The 6,000-nt window shown below is 41.7% G+C and overlaps 1 protein-coding gene across 1 annotated transcript in view; it reads left to right on the top strand.

The window, feature by feature from the left end:
• Positions 1-903: 903 nt before the first annotated feature.
• LOC311147713 (DNA (cytosine-5)-methyltransferase 3B-like) overlaps positions 904-6,000 on the top strand; it is a 60,965-nt gene continuing 55,868 nt past the window's right edge. The window contains exon 1 of the mRNA XM_084184467.1: positions 904-914. The gene's annotated coding sequence lies outside the window, so the exon portion shown is untranslated. The remainder of the gene's footprint in view (positions 915-6,000) is intronic.

Raw genomic sequence — 6,000 nt, 5'->3', positions numbered from 1 at the left:
AGACACCTGTGAAAATCTGAAGTACCCAAAAAGGCCACTAGATGTCTTGTGATAAATTACATAAACTCCTTGAAAGTTACCAAAATGCTGGTAGTTTATTTGTAAACTTCAAAATGTGCCAGTAATATACCCTCCCTTTGCAACCCTATCAATAATCAAGTTCAAATTAAGGTTTGGTTTGCAGGTAGGATGAACGAAGAACATTACATAGGTTACAATACAAAACATAGAAACATGTAAGGAAAATGTGTGATATAATCCTTTAAATGGGCACAGTTATGATTATGTATTTGTTATTATACCAATGGATTTAATAAGACTTCAGTAAATTAATAGAATGGGCAATCCTTTTTCAGTGACAACTTCAAATGTTTGGATATATTGTTATTGTGGACATTAGGTTACACGTACACGCACTCTCCTAATAAGGACCAGTGGGTTACTACTAGACCATTGACAGAACCGTTTATAAATGGTGGATAATGCAATGCAGGTCTATTAAGGGTTAACACTGGAAAAGGTAAATATATTTTCTATTCAGCTACAGCGTGATTCGAGACCCGGGAAAAGTTACCCCTGAATACTGTAGCAAAAAAAAAAGAAGAAAAAGGATTGCAGCAGGCATACTTGAGGAGTAAAGAACTCCGCTTAGATATTTGCCCCCAGGGTAAAAAAGGCGCGGGTAGGTTGAGGTAAGTAGAGTGTGAGCAAGCAGTGAGAGAGGACCAATCAATTTCAACTCTTCCCCCTCTTTCTTTCCGAATGACAACCTCTGCAACAGGTAATTTTTGTACAGTTGCCCTTCTCACGATAAGTGTACAAGTAGCCTAGGCTGTGCTCTCTGCAAAACAGCACTCAGGAGATCAATTTACACTACAGCATGCTGCTCGAGACCGTAAGAATTCCTGCATGAGGTTTGACAACTTTCTTACTTTTACAGTAATTTGTCGATAGGGAGTCCACTTAATTTCTTTTTTTTGCTACATTTCGATGTAATTGATGCAACAAGGTTGCGCGGATGATTGATTATGTAAGTTGGAAACAATGAACGAAGGGAAAATACCCAACAAATCCTCAAACATGGCAAATATAGGGATATTTACTGTGAAATAAAATAAAAGAATTTTCAGTATGGGAATTTTTTATATTGCATTTTAAATTCGTCGAGTTCATCTGCGTCGCACACTTAGTAACCTGTACAGTTGGCTATAGAAGTGGCGAGTAGAATCAAATGCATTTTTACGGATAGTTCATTTTCAAGAAGGCTGTGATTAATTTTTTGCGTGTCTTGGACGTTTATTTAAAAGTTGGTTGAACTTGAACTTGACTAACGAAGTGTTAGATTGTTCTTGTGGCATTGGCACAATTTCCTCAACATCATTTCAAGTTCGATTGCGTCGTTTTTCATACAAGCAAGCGCATGTTTCCTACTCCATGCCGTGCCAGAGAGAAATAGAGAGACAGAGAGAGAGAGTTGAGTATTTTGTTATGGCTCATTTGGAATAATTGTTTTCTGGAATCCTATGTGCCTTCATAATCATTATATGTAGTAGGCCTTAATGTTGAAACATAATATAATATGCCTATAACCCTAGCCTAGTCGTTTGAGTGTTATAGAATTCGTAAACTGTTGTGCACCTGCGTGGACTTTTATATCAAGTTTGCAGAGTCTTTGAAGTTGGGTCTTTATTCTCTGAGAGTGCACACGCATCAGCGCGAAAGTAATAGGATAATTGGAGTATTTGACTGTAGCCGACACCGCACCTTGTGAACCCGCATTGGGCCTGCTCAAGGCATGCTGTAGTGGGACTTCCAAAGATACATTTTAACCCCTCACACATGGATACTGTTTCTAATTAAGAACTAAAACTCGTTGCCATGGCTTTGTTGTTCATCTCTCGAGAACTATACGTTGTGTTTAGGGGCGAGGGATGGTATGATCCATGGACAGTGGTTTCTTCTGACCCCTCATACACGCTGCACGCACACGTGTGAACACACTCATTTTAAAACATCCACATTTTTCAAACAATATATTTGCCTCACCATGAGGATGCATTCTTGAACCCTTCATCTAATTCACTTGTACAGAAGACCTTCATCACAGAGCAAACCAGCATGCTGAATATCTCCATATGGAGTTATAACCCATATTTTAGACAGGCTGATTGTAGTTGAGTGTCCATATGCACTCTTGCTAGGGCTGTTGTGATTTCTTTACAGCTCTTTCTGTTCCATGTGTCTACAGAGGCGTATACTGTATCTCTGCCCCAATTTGAACCACTTGGAGGTTACAAATATAACAAATAGGCTTACAGTTTCTTGCACACAGAATTTATGAATAGTTCACCGAGCTGACTAGGTGAAAAATCTGTCTGTGCCCTTGAGCAAGGCACTTAACCCTAATTGCTCCTGTAAGTCGCTCTGGATAAGAGCGTCTGCTAAATGACCATTTAAATTATAATTTTTTATAGTAAATTAAAAGGTAGGCTGCAGAATTGTAATGGCGGTTAGCGGTGACACCCCCTGTGGGGAAAAAAAAACTTTCATGTTGAAGCGCCTAATCTCTGACATTCAGGCCGCCGAAAGAACTTTGATGTGGCCCCTTATTGCCCCCCCACTCCCCTCCACCTCCTACCTTCACCCCCTCAGTCGCCATGGCTTTTGCCTAGTGTTAACTTAACAATGTGGCTTTACATTTCAGTGTGATTCTAAAGAAGCGTTAAAAACAGAGGTTTGAAAGTTTGTTGAAAATATATACAGTGCATTCGGAAACTATTCAGCCTTACAGCCTTATTCTAAAATGGATGAAATAAAAAAAATATCTCATAAATCTACACACAATACCCCATAATGACAAAGCAAAAACAGGTTTTTAGACATTTTTTCACTTTTTATTATTATTTTTTAAACAAGAAAAAAAAAACGTATTTACATAAGTATTCAGACCCTTTGCTATGAGACTCGAAATTGAGCTCAAGTGCATCCTGTTTTCATTGATCATCCTTGAGATGTTTCTACAACTTGATTGGAGTCCACCTGTGGTAAGTTCAATTGATTGTTTGTTTGTATCAATTGCAAAGACATTGGCAACTTTGTATTTGTAGTCAACTTTGTTCTGAAGTTATTGGCGGTCACAGAGGCGGATAAACCATGTGATTCTATGTTTAGCTGTGATCTTCTGTGTATAAAGTGACGCGGGGGGCAAAAAAGCATCTAACGACACACTTAACTGTTCTACGAGTGGTATGAAAATGTATGCACTCACTAACTGTAAGTCGCTCTGGATAAGAGCGTCTGCTAAATGACTTAAATGTAAATGTAAATTGGACATGATTTGGAAAGGCACACCCCTGTCTGTATAAGGTCCCACAGGTGACAGTGCATGTCAGAGCAAAAACCAAGCCATGAGGTCGAAGGAATTGTCCGTAGAGCTCCGAGACAGGATTGTGTCAAGGCACAGATCTGGGGAATGGTACCAAAAAATGTCTGCTGCATTGAAGGTCCCCAAGAACACAGTGGCCTCCATCATTCTTAAATGGAAGAAGTTTGGAACTACCAAGACTCTTCCTAGAGCTGGCCGCTGGCCAAACTGAGCAATCGGGGGAGAAGGGCCTTGGTCAGGGAGGTGACGAAGAACCCGATGGTCACTCTTCCAGAAGGACAACCATCTCTGCAGCACTCCACCAATCAGGCCTTTATGGTAGATTAGCCAGACAGAACCACTCCTCAGTAAAAGGCACATGACAGCCCACTTGGAATTTGCCAAAAGGCACCTAAAGGACTCTCAGACCATGAGAATCAAGATTCTCTGGTGTGATGTAACCAAGATTTAACTCCTTGGCCTGAATGCCAAGCGTCACGTCTGGAAGAAACCTGGGACCATCCCTACGGTGAAGCATGGTGGTGGCAGCATCATTCTGTGGGGATGTTTTTCAACGGCAGGGACTGGGAGACAGGATCGAGGGAAAGATGAACGGAGCAAAGTACAGAGAGATCCTTGATGAAAACCTGCTCCAGAGTGCTCAGGACCTCAGACTGGGATGAAGGTTCACCTTCCAACAGGACAACGACCCTAAGCACACAGCCAAGACAAGGCAGGAGTGGCTTCGGGACAAGTCTCTGGATGTCCTTGAGTGGCCCAGCCAGAGCCCAGACTTGAACCCGATCAAACATCTCTGGAGAGACCTGAAAATAGCTTTGCAGCAACGCTCCCCATCCAACCTGACAGAGCTTGAGAGGATCTGCAGAGAAGAATGGGAGAAACTCCCCAAATACAGGTGCGCCAAGCTTGTAGCGCCCTACCCAAGAAGACCCGAGGCTGTAATCGCTGCCAAAGGTGCTTCAACAAAGTACTGAGTAAAGGGTCTGAATACTTGTGTAAACGTGATATTTCCGTGTTTTATTTTTAATACATTTGCAAACATTTCTAAAAACCTGTTTTTGCTTTGTCACTATGGGGTATTGTGTGTAGATTGAGGGTATAAAACAATGTAATCAATTTTACAATAAGGCTGTAACGTAACAACATATGGAAGAAGATAAGGGGTCTGAATACTTTCAGAATGCACTGTATATTTAGAGACTAATCTTGAGTAATTTACCACTCAGACTGTGATAAATTATGATTTTCCCTGGCTTTCCCTGGCTGTGTGTGTGTGTGTATGTGTGTGTGTTTGTGAGAGAGAGAGCGAGTGAGAGAAAATAGAGAGCGTGCATGGGCGTGTTTGTGTCCCCTAGTTTGCAGGATGCACCTGTGGCCCTGGCTGCTTTCTGGTCTTGCGTATGGGCTTAGATTCTTTTTTTAATGGCTACAATATTCATGCAAATGGGGATGTAGGTGTTGCATAATAAGCTGAATGTGATCTTTCTCTTCTGTTTTGTTATGGGGTGTTGTGCCCCTCCCATTGATAATAACGTTCAGTCAGTGGCTGAAATTATCTATCTGAATTTATCTCTCAAACACAACAACAGCAGTGCCGCAAAACACGATATGAATCGGTAACCGACTGATCACTAGGCACCAACCAGCCTTATCTGAAATGTCGCTCATCGCCCTAAAGCGGGGTCAAATCACTATCCTGCGAGACAAATTCCTCTCTCTCTCTGCAGTGGCATGTTTGACAATACTGTTGACCTGTTAGGTCCTTCCCGGCCTCTGTGTGTGTGTTTACTCCGGGGAAGTGTATGGACATGTCTGGTTTGCTCCCGGGCCTCATTATGAGCCCATTGTCCTGTATCCAGTGATGTAGTGGTAAAAAAAGGTGGGCAAACTATAAACTCCAGTTGGCGATCGAGATAAACATTTTTTTTGAGCTGTATTATTTGCATTTTGATTGCATTTTAATGTAGTAGTGTTGAGCAAATAGTGCTTTTTGATGTCAGTTCGGTTTTGGTTTGATTATTTAAAAAATAATCACGGTTTTGTTTTAACATTAAGTGATTTTGGAGCTTTTTAATGGAAATTCCAAAGCCAAAAATAGTGAACATTCAATTGCCAAAACATTGAAAATATTGCATTGTCTCTGTCAGGTCCACATGGGGTAGACATCCATAGAAAAATGGGAAATTACTATAAAATAATACAATATTTCAGTTGTGTATATTACTTGAAATAAATTAATTAGGCCCTAATCTATGGATTTCACGACTGGGCAGGGGTGCAGCCATGGGTGAGCCTGGGAGGGCATAGGCCCACCCACTTGGGAGCCAGGCCCACCCACTGGGGAGCCAGGCCCAGCCAATCAGAATACGTTTTTCCCCACAAAAGGGCTTTATTACAGACAGAAATACTCCACAGTTTCATCAGCTGTCCGGGTGGCTGATCTTAGGTGAAGAAGCCAGATGTGGCGGTCCTGGGCTGGCGTGGTTACACGTGGTCTGCGGTTGTGATGCCGGTTGGACGTACTGCCAAATTCTCTAAAACGATGTTGGTAGAGAAATGAACATTACATTATCTGGCATGGGAAGCTGCTATAGACCACCCAGTCTAACAGCCTA

Source organism: Coregonus lavaretus, assembly GCF_964263955.1.
Source record: "Coregonus lavaretus genome assembly, chromosome: 20".
NCBI classification, from domain to species: domain Eukaryota; kingdom Metazoa; phylum Chordata; class Actinopteri; order Salmoniformes; family Salmonidae; genus Coregonus; species Coregonus lavaretus.
The sequence above is the reverse complement of the archived record's forward strand: the minus strand, read 5'-3'. Positions and strand labels throughout refer to the sequence as shown.